Source organism: Balaenoptera borealis (assembly GCF_965194805.1).
Source record: "Balaenoptera borealis genome assembly, chromosome: 7".
NCBI classification, from domain to species: Eukaryota; Metazoa; Chordata; class Mammalia; order Artiodactyla; family Balaenopteridae; genus Balaenoptera; species Balaenoptera borealis.
This window is the reverse complement of record NC_138864.1, coordinates 91,204,831-91,231,156: the sequence shown is the minus strand read 5'-3', so window position 1 is coordinate 91,231,156 and position 26,326 is coordinate 91,204,831. Positions and strand designations below refer to the sequence as shown.

The 26,326-nt window shown below is 38.8% G+C and overlaps 1 long non-coding RNA gene across 2 annotated transcripts in view; it reads left to right on the top strand.

Annotated features, from left to right (window-relative positions):
* Positions 1-20,878, top strand: part of LOC309632524 — a 185,049-nt gene extending 164,171 nt beyond the window's left edge. For both annotated transcript variants that reach the window (XR_014246940.1, XR_014246941.1), the window contains exon 2: positions 19,721-20,878. This is a non-coding gene — a long non-coding RNA (uncharacterized lncRNA). The remainder of the gene's footprint in view (positions 1-19,720) is intronic.
* Positions 20,879-26,326: the final 5,448 nt, after the last annotated feature.

Genomic DNA, 26,326 nt, shown 5'->3' with positions numbered 1-26,326 from the left:
GGATAAAATGTTACACTGAGTAAGGAATAAAAAGACATATTAGACAGGGGTCTGCCTTAGAGGACCATATAGTCAGCTAGGGAAGATAGGGCACATAATAGATAATTATAAATAAGGTAACAAGAGAGAAGTCTATAGCATTGAGGATGGAAGAGAGTCGTTTTTAAAAAGCCGTATGGAAAATGTTGCTGGCAGTCAAGGGAGGGGTAGAATGAGGATGTGGAGGTGGTGATGAAGGATGCTGAGAGGAGTGGCAAGAGTAAAGCCACAGGTGCAGAGGAGCCAAGAAATAGTTGTGACCATTTCACTTTGGTAGTTTAGGGCATTCGTTCTCAAGCTTTGATGGACACTCAAGTCACCCTGGAGAACTTGTACGGAGCTTGTGTCGGGTACATGCTAAGGGAATAGTGAGAGAAAAGAATGGAAAGGTGGGTAAGTGGGCCTATTACTGTCTTGCATGTTAGGCCGTTCCTCTTTTACTTACACAAGTAGGCAGTGAAGAACCACTGAAGTATGATCATCCTGGGAATTATCTGATGGAAGCCAAGCTTTAGAAAATTAATCTGGTACCAGTACGTGTAGCAGCTGGAGCAAAACAAGGTTGGAACTGGGGAGTTTGGAATAGAGGTTACTGTGCTCATTCAGGGAAGAGGAAACCAGAACCTGTCCCTGGGTGATGGCAGTGAGAATGGGAAGGAGCAAAGGGATTCAAGCAAGGAAGAATCTGGCAACTAATTTTAATAAGATGGTGCTGAAGCAAAGCCAGGAGTCTAATTATGGCTCTAAGACTGCAGTGAAGACTGGGCAACAAGGAGATCCCCAAATCAGAAAACCAGGGTAAGACGCTCACTTGGGGCAAATGCTGATGAGCTGGTGTGCTGTGTACATCGTATTTGCATAATGAGGACTCCCTGGTGGGAGTGTCCAACAGGCCACTGAGAATCAAGTCTGGATGTCAGGAAGAAGGGTAAGGCTGGACATAGGGACTTGAGGGTTATTGGCAAAGTGGTGGGAGTTCAAGATACAGCAATGGATGAGCTTACCAAGGGAGTGCCTATAAAGAGAAAAAATATAACCACAGGGAATACCTAGATTCAGGAAATTGGGGTGATGATCAGCCAGCAAAACTGGAGTACCTTTAGAGCACTCGGAAGAGAAGTAGAGTAATCACCAGGGGTGACTTTCGAGCAGGGAATGATCATCAGGGTTGAAAATTACATAGGAAGATGGAGACTGAAGACAGGCCACTGATGTTTAAGGTCACTATTTAACAGAATCGTGTAAACAGAAGGCAGCAAAGGTTAAGGAATGAGTCAGTGGTCAGGAACTGGCACCATTTATAGTGCAGTGTTATTTTGTTAAGAAAATTCATACTTTCCAGGGACCTTTTAACTGCTGTGAAAGAGTGGGAGAAAATCAAGAAAATATTGCTCATTTACCTAAAAGCAATTCTTTGTGATCTGTCACACATGTAATTTAAAGCAACAATGGAGTCCTCTGACCCTCTGTTTTTCATTACTGCAAATGCCTTTACCAGAGCTAGAAGTCTCTTAGGGATGTTACCTTAATCCAGAGGATTTTGTTTTTATTGAGCTCATCTCAGTATATAGAAAAGCTCCTTCAAAGTTTAGCCTTGTATCAAAAAATGAAACATAACAGCACCCATGTTTTATTGCTATTGTTGATAGAGCTCCTAAGAAGGAACTTTATTGGAACAAGAATTCTTGCAATCATTTTTGTACTTATAAACTGACATCATAAGCTAACCAAAAACATTTTTTCTCAAAGGCATAACCCCTAATTGGACACTATTCACGGTTAACAGTGGGATACAGTATAATGTAGCTATTTTCAACACCTCATTTTCTTCTCTTTTGGTGTTATTTTATTATACTTCAGGCTTTCTCTGCACCTGATTTACTATGGGGTAGCATAGTAATTCGTATGTATCAAGGCTCTGCCCTAGAGCTGTGCGCTTTATACCCTTTCATTCTTGTGGCAACCTTGCAAGGTTGATATTTTTGTTCCCATTTCGACAGTGAGAAAAGTAAGGCTGAAAGAAGTGGAGTAACTTAATCAAAGGTGGTGCAGCTCTTCATTTTTCCGGTCTGGATCCCACTGTGATTTCTTGACTCCAAAGCTTATGCTCTCAGCAGTCTGCTACTGATGCTTACTTACTCTACTCCTCTCCCTTGGACCATCTGTGTGTCATGTTATTTCAGGAACATAGACAGTGTGCTATTGATACTGAATCATCAGGATTTTTGATGATTAGAGAGGATCTCTTTTGACTCCGTCTTTAACAAATTTGTTTGGGTTGAGATATCCCCTCCAACTTCGTGTGTTAAAAAAATTTTTTAAGTAATGAAGCAGTTGTCTTTTCAGGTTTAAGAAGACATGGAAAAGCCAGCCGAGGGTGGGGCGGGGGGTGGGGGGGAAGTGCTAAAAGGAAAGGGAAAGCTAATTGGAACTGTTGCTTCCAATGCTGTTAGTACTGGCTACAGTGGGCTAAATATGGCCAGGAATCCTCATGAAAAGGCTTCATCCAAAGGCAGGGCAGGTTCTACTCCTGGTGCTTTGTGCACCCCACCCCCACTTTGGTAAGGAAAATGATTGATGACACTTTCTTAATACTGGGAAGCTGGCACGGAGATGAAGACAGAGCACCAGATATGTGGAAACATTCATCATCAGCCAAGTCTCTGTTCCTCTCCCCAGGGCAGTGAGTGTCTCCAGCAGTGGGGCCACAAGGCTAAGCCCAGTCTCTCTTTGGGCTTAAGTCCTGACAATTTAACATTATCTCTGAATTTATAAAGCACCAACAGTTTTAACAGTACGTATCAGCCTACTGTACTCTCAACATTAACCTATATGTAAAACAACATAATTGGTACAGCACTAAGAATTTATAAATTAGAGCCAGCATTCAGTTATCTGAGTCAGTGGAGTAAAGTCATGTATAATCCATAGTGTCAGATCAAAGATAATTTGTAACTTTGCGCTGGAAAAATAAATTTGCCCTTCTTATATTTTGTTATATTTTCCTTAGGCTACTACTGAACTTATCAACCTTTTCCAAGGTGTGTGTGTGTGTGTGTGTGTGTGTGTGTATACACAGCCAATATAGAGAGAAGAGATATGACTTCGAATCATTCAATCTAATTGAGCAAATAGATTAGAATATAGAAATTTTCTGTAAATAAGCCATACACCGTCCATAGTTAGCTCTCAGGAATTCTTTTTGTTTCTTAGTAATCCGACCAGTATTTTTCTTATTGTTGCTATGCCATCTTTGACATGGATCATCTATCATTACGTAAACTTGAACTTTAAACATCGTCTATAATTAATTTTCAGACAATAACTGTGCATATTCAAAGTCAAAAGACTAACTTCCCCTAATTTCACTATACTGCAATTGCTATCTCATACAGAGCGTCCCAGGTCCTGGCATTGTGCTAGCATGTTTATTGATTGAATGTCGAATAACCCTCGAGAGATTTCTCTGAATTAACTACTGTAATCAAAGTACAAAAGCAATTCTAATATTGATATTAAGTTCCTGAATTGCCTCTATGGTTTTTTTGGTTAGATTTTGAGCTCCTGCAAATAATAGTTGTATTATTTTGAGCTCAAAATCTAACCAAAAAAACCATAGAGGCAATTCAGGAACTTAATATCAATGTTAGAATTGACATTGGGCAATATGCTTCCCGCTCCCAAATTTACTGAAGAATAACTGACAGATATAATTGTATATATTTAAAATGTAGAAAGGGATGGTTTGATATGCATGTACACTGTGGGATGATTACCAAGATCCAGATAATTAACACAGCCATCACCTCACATAGGTAACTTTTTCGTTGTGTGTGTGCTTTTAACATCATCACAGTACCATTATTTCTTTGTTGATTCAAACTATACTAACAAGATGACTTCTCAAGAAGGCAACAAGATCCTTTACAACTAATAAAAGTAGCAAAAATCTATTCAATAGTTTACATTTCTTTTGTTTTTATTTACTTAGTAGTGAACCTGATTAAAAATAAATAAATAAATCATAATATTTAAACTAAAAGATTTATAATTACCCTCCATAAATAGTATTATTCCTGATAAATAATACAGCCCTTTAAGTAGCGTTTTTGGTTCACACAATTTATTTCTGACCAAAGTGGTATTAAGAATGTGAAATTAATTTAAAACTCAGCTAAAAATCTTAGAAAGCATTTTACTTACCCTTCTGAAAGAAAAATGTTTAAAAGTAACAAAACATTTATTTCCATTAGAGGAGATATTTTGATCAATCTGCTGATTTGTTTTTATATTATATATTTAGTCCATGAGTTACATACATATATACAAATGTATAACCACACTAGGTGAACATCATTTTCAGAATTTTAATAGGTTTTTTCTGGATCTTTACATGTTCTCTAGGCACAGTCAAAAAAAGAATAGCAACTACAGTTTTAAAGGTGACTTACAACTATTTCCTCCCCTATTGTCAATGCTCACCTTTTTACAAGCTGAGAGCAGTATGCCTCCATTTGTGCGAAAGTCTGTCAAGCCTTGGAGGTGGGTGTGTTACAGCTCAGCAAAATGTATTGATTCTTGCATGTAGCTGACAGCTTCCTAGCATTACCTTTGAAATGCAACGTCCCCCAGGTCTGTGTCCTTAGCACTCTTACTTTCTTCTTCTCTAGGTGAGCACATTAATTCCTGTGGGTACAATTGGGTGATTCCTGAATGTCTAAGTTCTACTTGCCACCGTTGCCTGGACTCTTGCACAGAATTTTCAGTTGCATTCGGGATGTCTTCCCGTGACATTCAACAGGATCCTCAGATTGATAATCCAATACTGAACTCATCATTTCCCATATCTGCTCCTTCTACTGTGATCCCTCTATTATTAATAGCATTACCATCTTTCCAGGCAGGTGAGAAATGAGCCATCTCTACACCTTGTTCTTTTCTCAGCTCCCAGGTCCAATCAGTTGCTAAATTGTATCTAGTCTAAATCCACATCATCTCCTGTTTCATTAATTTAATCAGTCAACATTTTTTGAGCTTCTTTCTACTTTCATTCCCTTGATTTAGAATATGACAGTGCCTGCTTCAAGAAGCTCATACTTAGTAAGATACAAAGAACTAAATAGACCCTCACTGCACAGGGTGGTAATTACTAGTTATCATAAATAAGCCCAGACTGCAGAGGATGGCAAGAGGGCTTGGAGGCCTTCCAGGAGGAAGGAACATGTAAGCTATGTCTGGAAGGATGAAGAGGAGTTATCCAGGTAAACAGTGAAAGAAAGCCTTTCAGGAGGCAGAAAAAGCAGTATGTGCAAATGTGCAGAGGTGTGAGGGTGATTCTGGTACAAGTTGAGGAGCACTGAGGCATAAAGCGGAGGTCCATTAATGAAGGACCAGGCATACCGTGCTAGGAAATGTGGATTTCATTCCCGAAGGCTCCTTTCTTTTCTTTTCTCTCATACACAATCATATCTCTTGGCAGCACCATTGCAAAAAATCTCCTGACTGTTCTCTTGCTCGCCACTTTCTTGCCTTTTTTCTTTCCTTAGACTGTGGTCAGAGGTGGCGTCCCCTCTTACAGTGTTGGACATATAATCTCCTCCTAATCCTTCAATGGCCTGTGTTACTCACCAGATCACTCTCATTTCCTGCAACCTCTGCTTCTGCCAAACACATCCTATGGATCAAGCTTGTGACAGCCGTCTTCCCATCTGAGTTGTAAGCTCCTCAAGGCCAGAGTCTATGGCTCATACATCTTGGTACATTTAGAACATCATGCCCTGTGCTTTGCACATAGTAGGCTTTTATGTATCTATGGTGTTGAGTAAAGGGAGTGTCTTTTAGAGCCTTTCCCCACTTCTTCGTTTTCCAGGCTCTTTTATGCACGTGGACATAACCGCATTGCTGTAGTAAGCACTGCCTTTCTTGTCACTGCCAGCAAGCATTCCTTACAGCCCAGTGACTTGTAACGTGTTCTGCTGCTACAAATCAGCAACAGTTCCCAAAGCGGCATGGATGTGTACAGACCTTAACGTGCAATGTTTGTTTTTTTTTCCTGCAGAAAATGAAAGGCCTCTCTTTTCCCTGGGGTGAAACCAGGTTTAGAAAGCATCAGTGCAGGGCCCCATGCCAAACATTACAATTTCCAGGGCTCTACACTTTGTATCACTAACAGGTATGGTGAAAACGACTTTGAACTAGGAGCCAGTGCTGAGTCCCAGCCCTAACTGACTGTGGGCAGCATTTCTGAGCCTCGATTTCCTCACCTGTGGGGCTGGGGATTAGACCTAATTTCTAATATCCTTATAAACATTATTCATGTGTAAGGATTTCCATGGCAGTGTATTCATCAGGTATCTTGGTTGCAAATAACACAAACTCATCCTGACTAATTTAAGTAGAAAAGATGTCATTGGAAAGGATATCGATATTGGATATCACTGAATGGATGGGATGAAAACAAGGCTTGGGAATTAGACAGTTAGCAACATAGGACACCCTTATGTCACACACAGGAGCAGGATGATGGGTTTGGCAATTGGTGTCACTGCAGACTTCCTGGCACTCTCGTCTCTGCCAGTAATCTCTGACTATTTCTGTGTCTTTGCATCGCTCCCTCCACATTCATAGCCCTGGATTTCAGTATCCAATTGGTTGAGCCCTGGTCACGTGCCTACCCTCAGCTATTGGCAATGGAGAGAAGGAATATCTGGACCATCCAGCTTGGGGTTTAGGCAGTGGATGAAGGCATTTCTTCTCACCAAGATTTGTACAGACACAAAAAGGTGGTTGAAACGGGTGGTACTCATGCATGCCACACCCATAACTATAATGATCTCAGTGATCCTTAAGACCCTGCTCTATCATGTGTACCTTTATCACTTCAAATACCTGGTGGATATTTCTTCTAGAGAAGCCAGTTTTGCTAGGGTTTAGACCATTCTTTCAATTACCTTTTATTATACTGCATAATTTCTTTTTTCCTTATCAACGCAATTCTTTGGATTTTGGTAAGCTTAAATTTAAGAACAGTAGTTATAGCTCTGACCACTAAGATATTGTTCTGGGATGAGGAGGAGGGCTGAGTGCAGTAGATCATCAGTTCCAACTCATCCTTCATTTGTAGATACACAGCCAGATTTTTGGATCAGGAATTATCTCCTGCCACAAACAACACAGAACAGATCTTGTATATCAAAAACACAGGTGAAAGAAATATTTAGAAAAGATCATTTAAAGGGCATTCTATCTATCTGTGCTGCCAGGTAATCTAAGTACTTATCATTGGAATAAGTTAGGTCTCTAGATTACATACAGGACAACATCGCCTTAATCATTTGGCAGAACAGCTAATTGCCAGTAAGCTGAACTGTCCTACCGTCTTTTAGGTGGAACCTACTTCCATGGACATTGTCCATTTTGATGCTTCGAGTATCCTGTGACAGAGCCCATGTGAGAAATAGCTTGCAGAAATTTAATCAGACAAAAACTTAGCTTCCCTTAAAAATTGGGACACTTCCCCCTCTCCTATGCGAGCTGTGTAAGCTAGCTATCTGAGAGCCACCATGAAGAAGAAAACATGCTGCGTACCAAGTGTGCTCTCCACAGCAACTATCTTGGCTCTTGTAGTTGTCACTTTTATTTATCTTCTTTTGTTCCTGGTTGGTTGTTTTGTAAGCCTCCTCGATTTCTTTTTTTTTTTTGAAAAAAGAATAAAAGAGGGATGGGAAGTAGGGAGAGATGGTAAGATAGAGACTGGATGCCAGATAACCACCCAAATGGACAGAGGTAACCATGGTAGGGATGTGGCTTCATCCACCATAGCAGCAGGTCTGGCAACGGCTGCTGGATACCTTGTTGTCCCAAATCCTCTCCTACCAATGGCAGTCTGGTTTGTCTCAGCAGCTGTCTGCCCAGTGGCCTAAATATGGTTTAAAACAATGTCAACCACAGTAAAGACTTTTACGTCTCTCCTCTCACGTATTTATATGGACTGTTTTATCTCCTACATAAAAATAGCGTGTGGGACACGAGCTACTAGAGAGAACACAAGTAAACAATGAGACATCATCAGTAACGTCATCCGCCACTGTGGTTTATTGTTGATACTGTGAGTTTCTAACTATCTAAATTATGTTCAAGTATTTCATCACCTGCTTAATCAAGCTGCAAAATAAGGAGTTAGACCACTTCAACTCCAGTGATTTGATTATGTGGTGAAGAGACTGGTGCATAAACATTAATCCTGGGAAATTAATTCATGAAAATTAGCTGGAGATACCCCTAGAGGCCTGTTTTGTATCTATTTCTGCATAAAATGTTGAACTAACTACTTACTGAAGGTGCCGGGCTTTGGGGGGGACTGGAATGGTTATGCCTGATTCTGTAGTTATCTAGAGAGAATCCTGAAGAGGCCATGAAGTGACCTGAAAATGCATTCTGATTAAAGCTCAGTCTTGAACAGGAAAATTGCTTTGAAATGATTAAAGTTAAAATTGTTGATAATGAAGGAAAACACTTGTCCTAGAGTGAGGTCTTTAGAAGAGAGAGTCTCATTTTGAATCTTTTGTAAAGGATGTGGCTTTCCTTTTCGATGGCAAAGTACTGGGTTGTATCAAGCTATCACATTGTCTCAATTTTGCAACTCAGTGGGGGGCAAGGAGGATTAGGAGAATGTTCTAGACAGAAATCTGGCAGGGGATGTCATTGGGTAAAGGTCTACCCTCAGGAGAGGGAAGTCTCCATCATCCCTGGGAGCCAACTTAGATGCAGCGGCTCAGTGGAACCTTCCCAAGGCCTGACCGCAGTCTCTGCTCCCAGGGCACTTGGCTCCTTCCTATGTCTGTCATATTGGATTGTATTTTGATGCTCTGTTTAAACATCTGTCTTTCCCGCCAGTTGGTGAGATCCTACACGGGGTCCCATCCCACCTAGGACTGAGCCCAAAACTCTGGTTACATTTATCCTCTTTGGTAAATATTCATCTTTGCAGATATTTAAAGATAGTAATACTATATCTAAAACTTGGAGGGCAAATGTGTTTCAGAAATCAGACTGTTTGTTTGGATGTTGGAAAGGTGGTATCAGTGTCTATACACAGCATCTAAACAATAGCTATACCATGTAACATAACGTTCCCCGCAGAGTCTGGGGCAACTTCTGTAATCAAGCACGTTAATACTTCTGCAGCAAAAATTATGAATAGGCACACTGCAGGGGATAAATAAAGGGTATGATTTCCTAACAGTTTAGGTCACGTCTGGTTTTGCTACCAGAGAGTTACAAAACAATTGAACTTTTGGAGCTCTTTGGATTTTGGAATTGGAGATAAGGTATTGTGAGCCTGTATTATACATCTTTAGGAAGGAAGGCGTTCTCATCCAAGGGAAATATTCCCACGTACAAGGACCCTTACTCCTGTCACTTCAGGGAGGAGAAAGAGAACAGCGCTGGGATTTTCTGGATGGTGACGTGTTCTCTTAAGTGGTGCTGCTACTAGGGTCCCTGTGGGAGGGGGCAATGGAAGTGGTTCATTCCCCACAAATAAAGCTTTCTCAGTGTGCCACCACTGCCTCTGTGCCTTTTACCTTACCTGCTGCTGCTTCCCCTCTGTTCTAACTTATTTCTCCATTTTTCTAGAGCGTTCCTTCTCCCCTCCTTTACTCCTATATATTCTTTTGCTTACCAGCTTAGGTCTTAGGAGTGTTGATACTTTCCTTGTTTGTCTTCTGCATAATTCTTTAGCACAGGACCCTCATGCCTCTCATCCACCTCTACAACCAAAGCTTTGCCATTGCTAGTTTGGGTTTGCGTAGATGCCGGTCAGTGCTTGCTTAGGCTGGAAGCAGTCTCCCTACATGTTCTTGTTTAGCGGACTATGTTTATCTGCTCAATGCTGTGTAGATAAGCATCTTGGGAATGTGTGCTGGTTGACAGGCCATTACTATTCTCCTTCTGACCCTTGTCTACTGTATCAAACAATGTTAATGAAAACCTCAAATTTGTATATGTTAATCCATGTGTAAAAATACAGTAGGTGCTATCATTTCTGTCCTTCGGACTTATAAAAAATATCCTTTTCATAATATTTTAAAACAGTGCCGTTGCTTATTTTTCCATATGGTATGTTTTTGCCTGTCTTTATTTCTAATTCTTTTTGATTCACTTAGACCACGCGTCTGCTTTTGTCCATATTTTCAAGAGAGCTCACTTTTATGCTCTCTGATAAAGGAATTATTTTGCTCTCCTCAACCTCTCTTAGTCTTTTAGGTTGTTTTTAAGTACCTGCCTTTAGTGTTGTTGTTGTGTAACACTGACATGCCCAGAAAATGGTGACCGCAGAGGCAGGGCCAGGAAGGCAAATCTCTGCACTATCAGGGCATTCTTCTCTGTGGAACAGAGAACCACCAACAGCCACAGTGGAAGCCGGTGTTGCTCTGTCTCTTCTCTGTGTGAGCCATGCCCTGGTCCACCCAGAGCTTGATGGCGTTGTGTTTTCCTCGGTGACTGACACCACGGTGCAGTGGGTGAGATGTTAGGCGTCTGTTCCTTGTGGCGGGCATTGTGATGATCTCTGCTGTCCTCCGTTTAGGTGGGGTCCCTCCATGGGATTAGTAACTGGCATACAGTGCTCTGCTCCCTCGGGGTTGATCACCAGTGCACAGAACCTGCCCTGCGCTGTCCACTTGCAGCATCATATTGAATGCGCAGTACCAAAGCACGGGCCCTGAGTGAAGTCCTGTGTTTCTCTCTAGTGTCCTGCTCTCCAGGTACCACTCCCATCTCTGGTCTTATCAGTAGTGATCAAGACAACACCCTCTTTTGTGGTACTCCAGTCCGGAAAGAGTTTGTCAGTACAGCAGTGAGCAGTGTTCCCTGGCTGCCACGGATAGCAGACTGATGTGGACATTGTATTCAGGAAAAGTTTAATGTGTGGAAGGGGACAAGTAGCCAGAATTTTGGTCTCTTACTCAAAAAACCAATGGTACTCGTCCCAGGAGACTGAGGACCAGTCGTTATACATTTCTCTCCTCCCTAATATTGTTCATTTGCTTTGGAGGTAAATGGTGGTCCCCAGAGGCAATCCAAACCAATTTTCTTTGCCTGTGTAATATATTTAAAAATTCTTAAGAGGCAGCAAATATAAAAATTTAAAATCTATGTATTTCGTGTATATGTTTTAAATTCCATACTGTAACTTTAAAAAATTCTTTTGAGACTGGACCAAAGAACTGTATCAAGAACTGTATCACAGTTTTTTTGGTAGCACTAGTTTGTGGTCAATCCACGGTGGCACATCATCTGTAAAGCTCTTATGTCACTTAATATTGTTTTCCAGCAAACTGTGATTGTTTCTCTTAAGATAAGTTAGGGAATTTCCTTGATGCCCAGATCAGAAAATATAGCATTTCCAGATTTTAGCTTTCCTCCTTAATGAACATTCACTCATTCAACAAATATTTGTTGCTGAAAAGTAGTTCCTAATCTTGGATGAAACACTGTCCTTTTCAGAAAACATTTTAATCACATAAACTTGGAAGTTTTATGCTTCATCTGATTTCTCATATTGGTCCTCTTCTGACCCTGGCTCTAGTTCTGAACACCTTTTTAAAAAGGAGTTTGCCCCCATTAACAGTCATCTTCTTTCTTCCTTACCTTCTTTTCTGTGTTTTCCCCTCTGTCCTATCTCTAGACTCATGTGCTTATGTTTGTCCTTGCTCAGCAATGACCAGTACAAAGTAACTGGTTTTATTTTTATTATTTTATCACAGTACTCACAGACTGTCCTTGCAAGCTCTTCCTTCAACAGAGGGTGCCCTGAAGCCAAGAATCAGAAGAGTGTTCTGTAGACTGTAGCCCTGTGGAAATGGGTGGAGGGAACCAGAGTAACACACACCTGTGCCCCTGGCACCTGAAGCAAAGGCTGGGCCCATGAAGGCTGTGTCTACCAGATGCCAAAATAACTTCTCAGTGGAGCCAATTCAATCAAAGACAGGCGGTTCACTGTAAATTTAGTCCATGTGGTTCCTTGGCATCATGTGGACAAAACAAACCAGTTGACTGATAGCACTGATCACTTTCCAGACAGTAATTTTGGTGTTTGCCAGAGAAGGGATTTCTAAAGAGGGAGCAGGAATATATAGGGGCTGTTTATAGTGATCGCCTGGATGCAAAAAAAATTAGAACTTTGGATCTGAAAAATAAGAATTTGAGCTTTACTAACATTTGGTTTTATAGTGTTAATACTAATACATATGTATATGTAATTTTAATATATTTTTATATAATTATATATTATATAATTTTATATTTATATATTATATATACAATTTTAAATATATAAATACAAAGGTGAATTCTCAAGTATTTTTGCTAGTGGGGTACACAATCAAAATAGTTTTTTTTTTAATTAGTTAATTAATTAATTAATTAATTTATTTATTTATGGCTGTGTTGGGTCTTCGTTTCTGTGCGAGGGCTTTCTCTATTTGCAGCAAGCGGGGGCCGCTCTTCATCGCAGTGCGCGGGCCTCTCACTGTCGCGGCCTCATTGTGGAGCACAGGCTCCAGACGCGCAGGCTCAGTAATTGTGGCTCACGGGCCCAGTTGCTCCGCGGCATGTGGGATCTTCCCAGACCAGGGCTCGAACCTGTGTCCCCTGCATTGGCAGGCAGATTCTCAACCACTGCGCCACCAGGGAAGCCCCTCAAAATAGTTTGGTGACAATTATTCTAGATCCTTGATTCCGCAGCTTTGGGCAAAAGAGTTATTGTAAGAGGCTCATTAATACATGTAAATGGACCTATTTTCTCATTCAGTAGATACTAAAAATACAATGATCTGCTAAGGGTTTATAATGTTTAATGTGTTTTTGGTGTTATGTTTTAAAATTTACTGTAAAAGTGAATTCCTCAAGCCTAAAAATACTGTGAATCCATTGGAGGAGACACATCTACACAGGGAACACAAACGAGCAAAGAGAGGGGAGCGTTGAGTCCCAATAAAATATTAGGTTGGTTGGTCAAAGTATTTAAGCTATTGAAAAAAATTGTATTCAATACATGCTTAAGCATCTTTCTCTCTCGCTCTTTAATAACAGATTTTTTTTTCCTTTTTTTCTCATCCTCTTCCTTTGTTCCCCTATTTGGTGTGAATATTGGGACATCTCAGGAACTGGCTTCCAGCACAGTGTTCCTTTTTATTTATGTCTGTATTGGTTTACTAGGGCTGCCATAACAAAATACTACAGACTGCACAGCTTAAACAACAAATTTTCTCACAGTTCTGGAGCCTAGAAATCCAAGATCACTGTGTTGGTGAGTTTGGTTTCTTCCAAGGCCACTCTCATTGGTGTGCAAGTGACTGTCCTTTTGCTGTGCCCCTACATGGTCTTTCACCTGTCTACATGCAACCCTGTTACCTCTTTGTGTGCCTTAATCTCCTCTTCTTACAAGCATACCATCAGATTGGGTTAGGGCCTCCCCTAATGACCTCATTTTATCTTAGTCCCTTCTTTAAAGGCCCTATCATCTCCAAACACAGTCCCATTCTTAGGTACTAAGGGTTAGGGCTTCAGTATATGAATTTTGGGGGAACACAATTCTGCCCATGATGTGCATTTCCTTTTGATAAATCTACTTGTTTCAGGAAAGTATGTGGGACCTAGGGATATCAAGAAGTAGTATGATTAGGGTGACCGTATCTTGATTTGTCCAGGACAGTCTTGGACAAATTATTATCCTGACTTAATTTAAAAAGTGCCCCCAATGACTGTCAGAAGTGTTTCATTTGTATGATAAATTATATGGTGATCCTGATATAGATATTCGAAAGCCAGAGGGCATGTATTAAAGTGTCAGCTCAAAAAATGTATTGTTATACCTGAGTTTCCTCAACTATGAAGTAGAGACAATGATAGTACCTGCATCAGGGTTATTGTGAGAATTAAATGAGTCAGTATGTATAAGTAAGTCGTTTGGAACATCACCCTGAATACAGTGAACACTGTGTGTGACATTGAGTAAGCACAGAGGAAATATGTTTGTCAGAGGTGATTATATTTGTAGGTATGATGGTTAATTTTGTGTGTCAACTTGGCTGGGCCAAGGTGCCTAGATATTTGGTCAAACATCATTCAGCGAGAGTGGTTTTGGATGAGATTTACATTTAGATGGGTGGACTTTGAAAGCAGGTTGGATAAGTCACACTCACGTACTGGTACTGGAGAGCTGTCAGTTGAAGGCCTGAAAAGAACAAAAGGCCGACATTCCCCCAACCAGGGAGGAATTTACCAGCAGGTTGCCTTTGAACTTAAACTACGGCTCTTTCCTGAGTCTCTAGCCTACTGGCCCTCTGCATCAGATTTTGGACTCACCAAGTCTCCATAATTGTGTGAGCTAATTCCTTAAAATAAATCTCTTCCTATATATATACACACATCTTATTGGTTCTTTTTCTCTGGAAGACCATGCCTAACACAGTATGTGTGGACACCAAAGCTGGACCTGAAGATAACTTTTAATTTGTTTAAAGTTTAATATATTTCTGGATTTTTATGCCCTTTTAAATTCACTGTGTTCTTTGCATGTCTATGTACATACCAACCAAAAAAAATAAAGATCCGTGACAAGATAGCTAAGGGAGTGACTAGGCACTCTCTATCTTAATCTCAGTCTTTAAAAAACAGTTATATTTTGCATTCCCATACCATGTTTTAAAATGATACATTATCCATCTGTGGGAATTTTCACCATTATTTATAATTATGAAGATGAATCATTTTTTTCAGGAAGTTAGAGTAGCATTTCTAATAAATGTTTGGAATAAAATTGTAATAGGTTTTGGTAAACTGAATGTTGATTTAAAAAAATTGAATCACTGTTAAAACTGGGCTCCGAAACTAGGAAATCAGGCAAAAATATTGGCAAGAGTTCAGCCAAGTTAAAAGATTGGCAGATCAACCTTATGAAAAAAGTTAAACAACTTGGAAAAGCAAATAAAGGCTTGAGGAACAACTGAGTAGCAGCTATCAAATCTAAAAAGGGTTATTGTGGAGGGGATGGAGACCAGCTGTTCTCTAGCTCAGCTGAGCCCAGACAAGGACAAAAATAGATTTTAAAAAAACGGCAGCATGATAGACCATTTAGATCTAGGCTTCTGCATTTAATATGGTTAGAATGGTTACTTAGGAGTTCCAAATATATTCAAGAGAGTTTTTAAAGTTGGTTAGGTTTACCTTTTCTTGGTGTGAAGCCAAGTGGAAAGTCCAGATCTAGATTTCTAGTGGGGTTAATCAGAATTGCTTGGATGTGGGATAGGGCTTTTGTAAAAACCACAGGCTCCATCTTTATGAAGTGATAGGAAGTGGTTTCCAGGATATGCTGTTAAGAATAAAAGTACCATGCAAAAGGGAATATATACCTTCAGTATGAGAAAAAAGGGAAATAAGAATGTAATAGATAAAAACTGATAAAAATATGTATTTTTACATATATTTTCTTTTTTGGAAAAAAAAAAAAAGGATAAACCAGAAACTAATTAACATAGTTAGCCTATTAGAGAGGTAAGGTAGCAGATGGGAGTGGAACTTCTCTGTATTTTTTATTAGTTTATTAGTTTCCTATTGCTGCTGTAATAAATCACCACAAGTTTAGTGGCTTAAGACAACGTAAGTTTATTATTTTACAGTTCTGGAGGCCAAAAGCCCAAAATGGACACTAGGCTAAAATTAGGGTATCAGCAGGGCTGCCTTTATTCTGGAAGCTCTAGGAGATAATTTGTTTCCTTGCCAGCTTTCAGAGTCCACCTGCATTCCTTGGCTCATGGCCCTGTTCTGCGTCCGTATCTTCAAATCTCTCTCTGAATCTGACCCTTCTGCCTAGCTGGTCTACATTTAAGACCCTTGTGATTACATTTGTGTCCATGGGATCCTACAGGATAGTCTCCTTATCTTAAGACCAACTGATCAGCGACCTGAAATCCATCTGTAACCTTAATTCCCATTTTGCCCTGGAACATTACATATTCACACCTTCTGGGGATCAGGATATGCATCTTTGGAGTTTGTGTGGGGACATTATTCTGCACGCCATACCTTTTAAGAATAATTTTACTCTTAAACCGTTTAAATACTTATTCAAAAGTTAAATTGAATCAAAAAGGATAACAAAAGCGAACTCTAAAATTGAATACAAATAGAAACAAATGGGCCTAACTATATATCAAATAGAAATATAACTGTATATTGGGAAGAAAAAAAGACTGAATTCAACTAAGTTTTGAATACAGGACTCTGCCAATACACCCTTAAAATGAGATCTATTTTAAGGACCAAAATAATTGCAAAGAAATCTCGATTTTTACTCACGAAATTTGTTGTTGGTAGTATTTATAGTATAGTGATCTCAAAACAATTTTTGTGTATTTTAGGATAGTGTAAACGTGTTTGAGACAGAGGGCTCACTCTGGAAGAAGGGAGATAGAAATAGGGAATGCAGGAGGTAAGAGAGGATCCTGTGGTTTGGGGCTTTTTATGTTTATCCCCTGAAATGGCATAGAAGATTGACAGCCCCAGGAGCAATGAGCACATCTAGTACCAGATCTTGATTTCTAAATAGCATTCCTTGACAAAAGAGACCAAGGCTCTTTAAAGAGATGTCTAATTTCAGAGGGAACAGGTATGAAGTACAAGGTAAGCCCACAACACCTAATGGTACCAAAAAGTTAGGAAGTGCTCAAAGATTCATGGAGGCATACCCAAAAATGAACAAAGGACCCCCACTGGCCCAATGTAGGACATCTGAGTATCAAACAAACCAAATGATAGTAAGATTTTGAATTTAAAAAGGAATCTTCTTTTATGTTAAAATATAGGCATTTGGGGACTTCCCTGGTGGTTCAGAGGCTAAGACTCTGTGCTCCCAATGCAGGGGGCCTGGGTTTGATCCCTGTTCAGGGACCTAGACCCCACAAGGTGCAACTAAAAGAAAGATCCCGTGTGCCGCAACTAAAAAAAAAAAAAAAAATATATATATATATATATATGTATGTGTGTGTATATATATATATAGGCATTTGAGGTTGGAGGGGACAATACTTTTTAAGAGAAGAATGGAAGCTAATAAATGTAAAAGAAATAACAAATTTAGAAAGCAGGATAATTGATTGATTATCCTGTTTCAGGCAGGGTAATCAATAGATGTTAAAAATTATTTTAGATGCTTTAGAAACCAGCTTCCTTCAGAGAGCAGTGAGATGATATGTTGTTGACATACAGGATATTTACATTTCAAAATATCATCCCCCTGATTACTTATTACAAAAGGAAAATGATTGGTTTACAAGAGAAACCTGGTCAACATCACCTTAATCGAATGATCAAACTTCACATGACATGGGATGAACTGATATTTTGTGCCTCCTGATGTGATAAAATGGTAAGAATATAATATCAGCTAAATGGTATACTTGCCAAGAACACTTGACTCTAATCAGGAGGGGAAAAAAATCAGGCAATTACAGATGTAGAACCTCTAGATTTTAAGCCAAATGTAAACTGAAGCATCATAGTGACAATCATGATGCAATTTGTGATCCTCAGTTGAAAATTTAAAAAATAAAATAGCTCTGAAACACATTTGGACAATTGAAAACATTTGTATATGGGCTGTATATTAAGTAATATTGTATCAATATTAAATGTCTTGCATATAATTTATTGTGTTGATGTAGGAAAGTGTCTTAGGTGATACACGCTGAAGTATTTGGGGATAAATTCAGCATGATGACAACAACTTTCAAATGTTTCAGGAAAAAGTATATGTGTAGAAATACATATATACACATATGAGAGGGGAATGAATGCAGCAAAATGTAAATAACTGGTGATTTTGGTGAATAGAGCTATTTTTTATACAACATTTTCAAATTTTCTGTAGGTTTGATTTTTACAGTAACAAGTTGAAGAAAAATTCCATTATTGGGCCCATGGGCTTCTTGGTACCCTTTGGGCTTATTTTGTTTGTATTTCAAGTTGTTGTGAATGTTTTCCTTACTTTTTTTTTTTTAATGTTTCTGGTTATGTTTGGAAGTGTTTCCCTTGACATCCAGCTCTGAGTCTCTGGGCAGTGTGATTTTTCAAATGCATATAAATAGAACTTTAATGAAAGCAGTGTCATATGTTAATCACTGTGGAGCTCCAATTTATAGGAAAAACATTTGAAAATAAAATGGACACATAGTATCTGGTTTATACATGGCACTCAATATGAGTGTGTTTTGTAAGCTTCTACATACCATTAAAATATTACCTGATAGCACCGACAACAAAAGGCACAGATTACCCTTCACAGGTCTGAGGGAGAGCCTGGAAATCTCTGAGTATAGGGCCTTGATCTGCATTTTAAACTGGTTTGCTACATTCTTTTGAGCACTGCAGTTCATGTCCCTAGGGAGCCTGACATGTCTTTAAGGGCTCCCTCCCTCTCAGGACTCAGTCTTATATCCTCCAGGAGAGGTTCCCTTCCCTTGCCTCCTCTTCCATCCTGGTATGTCCTTTACCGTCTGCAGTGATTTTCATATAGATTTTCCTCCACTTATGGTAGGGTTACATCCTGATAAATGCACTGAAGGTTGAAAATATCTTAAGTAAAAAATGCGTTTAATAAACTTAACTTACCAAACATCATGGCTTCGTCTAGCCTACCTTAAACGTCCTCAGAACATTTAACACTAGCCTACAGTTGGGCAAAATTATCTAACACAAAGCCTATTTTATAATAAAGTACTGAATATCTCATGTAAGGTATTGAATACTGTACTGAAAGTGAAAAACAAAATAGTTGTAAGTGTATCAGTTGTTTACCCTTGTAATTGTGCAGCTCAAAGACACTGCCCAGCATCACAAGAAAGTATCAGTATCATACCGTATATTGCTAGCCTGGGAAAAGATCAAAATTGGAAGTATGGTTTCTACTGAGTGAGTCTTGCTTTCACACCATCATAAAGTCAAAAAGTCATAAGTCGAACCATCATCAGTAGAGGACCATATACTGGATTTTTTCCCCTTGGTTTCCCACCTCTCTTCGTGAGCAGTAAACCCAAATTGCTCAGTGTACTTTCGGTGGAGGCACCCTACCCAGTCTCACACCTAACTTCTGCTGCTCATCCAGCATGTGGGACAGTATTTTTTACAAAATATAGATATTTTTAAGGTATCTCTGATTTTCCACCAAAAAAAAAAAAAAAGAAAAAGTCTCTCTGAGATACTGGGAACGCTGGAGGAAATTCTGAGAATGTAAACCAGATTCATGCCTCCGGGGGTTAAGCAACCAGTCTACTGACGATAGAGGTTAAGGGTGCAGCCCCTGAAGTTGGACTGCTCAGCCTTGAAGCCAGCCTCTGTGGCTTGAGAGCTATGTGACCTCTGGCTAGTGCTTTAACCTTCCTGAACATAGTTTTCTCTTATGCAAAAAGGGGATATCAGTACCTACCTCAAATGGTTGTATTAAAGGAATTTACATATATAAAGCACCTAGAAAAAAATGCCACTAAGGGTTTACTATCTTAATCATCATCATTATCTTTCCATGGAATATCAGACCTGGATCAAATTCTGTTTTCAAGATATTAATGATGATCCTATATAAAAGAACACCTTTCTCACTTTGTGTCTCTCATGAGTTCAGGTTTCCCTGGGACTCCTGCATGGTCATGCTACTCACATCCTGTGGCCTCCAGAGCGCTGGCAGAAATTGGAATCTGTTCTTCCTCCAGAGCGCTTGCCCATTCAGAGTGAAGAGGACTGCCTGCGTGGATCTCCCTGAGCTGCTGCTATGGGGAGGCACCACCACCAACCCGAGGAAGAGGGATGGAGAAGAGGAACACCATAGGGGCAAAGCTTCCGCCAAGATGATGCTGTGCAAGAAACATTTCTATCAGTCACATTAAGATGATCTGTATTAGTAGAGAAAGAATTTTAAAATATTAAACAGTATTAAGTGTCACCTGATTTTGTGTTAAATTGTAATACCCTGTTTAATGCCAAAAAAATGAAGACCTTTGGGAATATGAAAATTTTATTCCCATATGTCTCAAAGGGGATAAATTTTGGATTTTTTTATGCATACATATTCTATTGATTGTTAGGTTTTGATTTTGGAGCTTGCTGCTGGAAGGATATGAAGACTAATATTTACTTCCATCACATAGTATTACTCAGTTACTCTTAAGATGGAAGATGAAGAAACATTACACACATAGTGTTAGGAATTATAATTGACAGTATCTACAATGCAGTGACTGTCAGTTAGGAAGAACAGTAAACTATGATGTAAAAATAAAACACTGATTTGTTCAGGTACTGTTTTGGGTGTTTATTATTTGACCTGTAATAATCATCCATTAATAAGGAATACATTCTCTCTTTGGGAAGGAAGGAAGTAATGGGGAATCAATTCTCTCAATATTTTCATATAGCCAAATCTTTCTTACTGGCCCTTTTTTAATCCAGAACTTCTTAGTGATCTCATGCCTATTCACATTGATGAGTAAACCTATTTGTCAATATTCGGTTACTGTTTGGTAAAATGTTCTGAGTGAAATGGAAAAATCACTCCAGATCAAACAAATTTGATTTTTTTTCCCTCCCAATGATTTTTCAGTGCTCATGTCTATAATTCTGAAATCACTATTGAAAAGTGGAGTAATATTGGCATAATAGATTTTATAATTGTATAGCTAAGGAGGTAAATTCCCTGCATGCAAGTCTATATGTATGAAGCTTTTCTTTTTTTCCTCCCATTGGTTGGAGGTTTGTGCTTATGGAAACTACATCTCTAGCTCAATCTCCTCTGTGTGCCTCATCTCATTTTCTTTCGTTTCATCGGCAGATAAGATCCCAAACAAGGATTAGCCATCTTGCAAATGTGGATGCAAACTCATTAGCTGGCAGGAACAGAAAGAGCAACAGCAAAAAACATATGCAAATTAAGAGTATATGTTACTAATAATAATTCATTAGCATCATAATAGCTAGTTCAACACACATCAGTGAGTACTTATATACTAAGGTTGGTCAAAATTATCATTTTTTTAAAAATATCTGCTTAATATCTCTCCGTGGATCTGTATTATCCTTATGAGTTCTTCATTTCCATTTCCCTCTCTTCCCCAACTTGAACTTCACACTTTGGCCTTTAACTGCAGATTACCAAATTCTCATTGCTATTTCAAGGCTTGAAACTTTTTTACCCCTTGGTGAAGTGCATCCCCTGGGATTATATGTAAAATATTGCGTGCATAAGAGTATTAATCCTTTAGTTACTAGAACATAGGAAAGTTCGGGGACTATGGAAGACAGGATTGGGGGTGATAATGAGGGGGGACAGAGTAGAGAACAAATAAAGGGGTATCTGGATTAGCTGCTACTTACCCTGGTATGGAAGAATTTGGTATTTTAACAGTTCAGCAAATTGGCTATCAGCCTTATTACCTTATTGACTATTTGTGTCTTCCTATTCAAACTATTAATTCAAGATTGTAAATCTTCAGACAGGAGACAAATGCTCCTTCTATTTAATTTTGTATTCTCAAGCCATCTAGCGTGTCACCAGCAGAGTTAATTCTTGATGCTTGTTGAACAACTCAGCTCATAAGCTACCTCCTCAAAGATGAAACTCCAGGCAGAGTTTCTGTGTTACCTAGTATGTACTTTCATGAGTGCATCAATCACTCTCACTATTAACCAAGAAAGAGTTCTTAATTGTCAACACTCCCAGGGCCAGCAAGAGGCAACAGACCCAGGAGCCCAGTCTTTCTGTGAAAAAGGCCTGTTAGCTTATATTCATAGTTATGGCCTGAGGGACAGGATTCTAATTAAACACACATATAAGGGCTGACTGTAATCCTTTCCAGAGACCTCAGAGGGCAGGCACTATCTTTGCACTCTCCCTCTGTCATGTTGCAGAGCCCCAGTATCTCCCAGAGAAGAGCCTTATACATGTCTGGTGCCCTGGTTTTTGTGACTGCCACCCATGGGACACCCTTTGGTCACTGGCTCTGGTGGCCAGCAGGGCTGGCATTCATGTGTCCCATGGGACTATAATAATTGGAGAGTCACTTCTTGCCTGGCTACCACCCCCAGGGCACTGCACAGTCAGGAGACTGAAACCTGCACCCAGTCTTTCTGTGACAAAGGCCTATTTGCTTGACCTGGAACTTTATTCTGAGGGCAGGGATCTGGTTTAGCACACATCTAGGGGCCTACTGAGGTAAGAACAGCACGGACAGAGGTGGGTGGATGCCATATTTGTGCTCTCCCTCTGCCTCATTCCAGGTTACCAGCATGTCCCAGAAAACAGCTTGTCTGGCACCCTGATTTTTGTAACTGCCACCCAGAAGACTCCTCTAGATTTCCTGGCTCTGGTGGCCAGTGAGATTTATGCTTGTGATCCCACAGGACTACATGTATTTACGTACTTTAAAAGCTGCTGCCTGAGGGCCTGGCTTCCAAACCACTTGAATCTAGGTGCTGACTGAGATCCTCTCCTCCACTGACAGGTCTTGGCACACCCTCAACTACAAGGAGCCACTAAAAATAAAACAGGCTGCATGAACAATCACAAAGGATTGACAGACAACCAAGAGCTAAGGCAGAGTAGAACAATAAGGTTCATCTCCTACACAAGGCCACTCCTTTAAGACTGGGAGAGATGGTTTTTTATTTACTGCGTAGAAACCAACACAGAGAGTCAAGGTAAATGAAGAAATAGGAATATATTCCAAATGAAAGAACAAGATAAAACCTCAGAAAGTCAATAATGAAACAGATAAGTGATTTACCTGAAAAAATTTCAAAATAGTGGTAATAAAGATGGTCACCAAACTTGGGAGAAGAATGAATGAACACAGTGAGAACTTCAAAAAAGAGAAAATATACAAAAGTGCCAAAGAGAAGTCACAGAGCTGAAGAATATAATAACTGAACTGAAAAAGACACTAGAGGGATTCAACAGCAGACTAGATGAAACAAAAGAAAGGATCAATGGAATTGAAGACAGAGTGGTGGAACTCACACAATAGGAGCAGCAAAAAGAATAAAGAATGAAAAAAAGTAGAGATAGTTGAAGGTGCTTATGGGACAACATCAAGAAGACCAACATTTTCATTATAAGGGTCCCAGAAGGAGAAGAGAGGGGGGAAAACTCATTTGAATAATGCCTGAAAACTTTCCTAACCTGGGGAAGGAAACAGACATCCAGATCCAGAAAACCCAGAAAGTTCCAAAAAAGATGAACTCAAATAGACCCACACCAAGACACATTATAATTAAACTGTCAAAAGTTAAAGACAAGAAGAGAATCCAAGCAGCAAGAGACAAATAACTTGTTATGTTATGCACAAGATAAGATCATCAGCAGATTTTTCAGCAGAAACTTTGTAGGCTAGAAGGGAGTGACACAGTATACTCAAAATGCTGAAAGAAAAAAAAACAACAACTTCCAATCAAGAATACTTCACCTGGCAAAGTTGTTGAAGGAGAGGTAAAGAGTTTTCCAGACAAGCAAAAGATAAAAGAGTTCATTGTCACTAAACCAGCCTTACAAGAAAAGTTAAGGAGACTTCTTTAAGCTGAAATGAAATGGTGCTAATTAGTAACAGGAAAACATATGAAAATATAAATCTCATGGGAGAAGTTAAATATATAGTAAAATTCCGAAAAATGTAAATGTGGTGGCTGAATCACTTATAAAGCTAGTATGAAGGTTAAAAGACAATGGTAATAAAAATAACTATAGCTACAACAATTAGTTAAAGGATACACAAGATAAAAAGATGTAAAATGTGACATCAAAACTATAAAACATGGAAGGGAGTAAAAATATAAAAAGCTGTAGATTGCATTCAAACTTAACTTAAATTGTTATAAATTGTTTTATGTAAACCTCATGATAACCACAAAGCAAAAACCTAGATACATAAAAGGAAAATAGAAAAGAAACTAAGCATACCGCTACAGAAAATCATCAAGTCACAAAGGAAGAGAGCAAGAGAAGAAGAAAGAAACAGAGGAAATATGAAACATCCAGAAAACAATTAACAAAATGGGAATAAGTACCAACCTATCAATAATTATTTTAAATATAAATGTTTTTTGATTGGAGAATTTAGTCCATAGAGTGGCTGAATGGATTTAAAAAAAAAAAAAGACCCATCTATAGGCTTCCTACAAGATACTAACTTGAGACGTAAGACACACTGAAAATTATAAGACATCGATAGGAAAAATTGATGAAGACACAAATAAATGGAAAGATATCCAGTGCTTATGGATTGGAAACATTAATATTGTTAAAATGTCTATACTACCCAAAGCAATCTATAGATTTAATGCAATCCCTATCAAAAGATGCATGGCATTTTTCACAGAACTAGAACAAAAACTCCCAAAATTCATATGGAACTATGAAAGAGCCTGAATTGCCAAAGCAACCTTGAGAAAAAAGAACAAAGCTGGAGGTTTCACACTTCCTGACTTCACATTATACTCAAAACTACAGTCATCAAACCAGTACAGTACTGGCACAAAAAGAGACACATAGATCAGTGGAACATAATAGAAATCCCAGAAATAAACCTATTCACTTATGGTCAATTAATCAATGGAGAAAAGACAGTCTCTTCAATAGGTGGTACTGGAAAAACTGGACAGTTACATGTAAAAAAATGAGATTAGAACATTTCTCCTATCAAACTTTCAATGACATTTTTCACAGAAATAGATCAAAAAATCCTAAAATTTATAAAGAACCACAAAAGACCCTGAATATTCAAAAACAATCTTGAGAAAGTACAAAGCTTGAGCCATCATCCTTCTTGACTTCAAACTATGTATCAAAGCTATAGTAATCAAAACAGTATGGTACTAGCATAAAAAAGACACATAGATCAATGGAACAGAATAGACAGCCCAGAAATAAACCCATGCATATATGGTCAATTAGTTTATGACTTAAGGAGCTAAGAATATACAATAGTTTCCAGGACAGTTTTTCAATAAATGGTGTTGGGAAAACTGGACAGCCACACGCAAAAGAATGAAACTGGACCACCATCTTACACCATACACAAAAATTGCCTCAAAATGGATTAAAAACTTGAATGTAATATCTGAAACCATTAAAAGAAAATATATGTGGTAAGTTCCTTGACATTGGTCTTGATGATGATTTTTTGGATTTGACATCAAAAGCAAAGGCAACCAAAGCAAAAATAAACAAGTACGACTACATCAAACTAAAAGCTTCTGCACAGCAAAGGAAACCATCAACAAAAGAGAAAGTCAACCTACCGAATTGGAGAAAATATTTGCAAATCATATATCTGATAAGGGCTTAATATCCAGAATATATTTTTTTTAAAACTCATAAAACTCAACAGCAAAAAAAAAAAAAAAAATCCAATTAAAAAATGGGCAAAGCCTCTGAATAGACATTTTTCCAAAGAAGACATACAGATGAACAACAGGTACAAGCACATATAAAGGGGCTCAACATCACAATCATCAGGGAAATGAAAATCAAAACCACAATGAGATATCACCTCACACCAGTTAAAATGTCTACCAAAAACAAAAGAAATAAATGTTGGCAAGGATGCAGAGAAAAGGGAACTCCTATGCACTGTTGGTGGGAATGTAAATTGGTGCAGCCACTATGGAAAACAATATGTACATTCCTCAGAAAATTAGAACTACCATATGATCCAGCAATTCCGCTTCTGGGTATTTAATCTGCAGGAAACAAAAATACTAACTCAAAAAGTTATAGGCACCCCTATTTTCATTGCAGTATTATTACAATAGCCAAGACTTGGATACAACCTAAGTATCCACTGACAGATGAATAGATAGAGAAAACATGGTATATATATCCAATGGAATATTATTCAACCATTTAAAAAAAGGAAAGCTTGTCATTTATGGCAACATAAACCTGAGGACATTACACTAAGTGAAATAATTCAGACAGAAAAAGACAAATATTGTATGATTTCACTTACATGTGAAAACCAAAAAAAAAAAAAAAGACAGAAAAAAAGAAAAAAACAAGCTCATAGATACAGAGAACAGATTGGCGGTTGCCAGAGGTGGGGGTGGGTGGGCAGTGGTGAGGTGTGAAATGGATACAAGGTGTCAAAAGTACAGACTTTCAGTTATAAGTCATGGGGATGCAATGTACAGCATGGTGACTACAGCTAATGATACTGTATGGCATATTTGAAAGTTGTTTCAG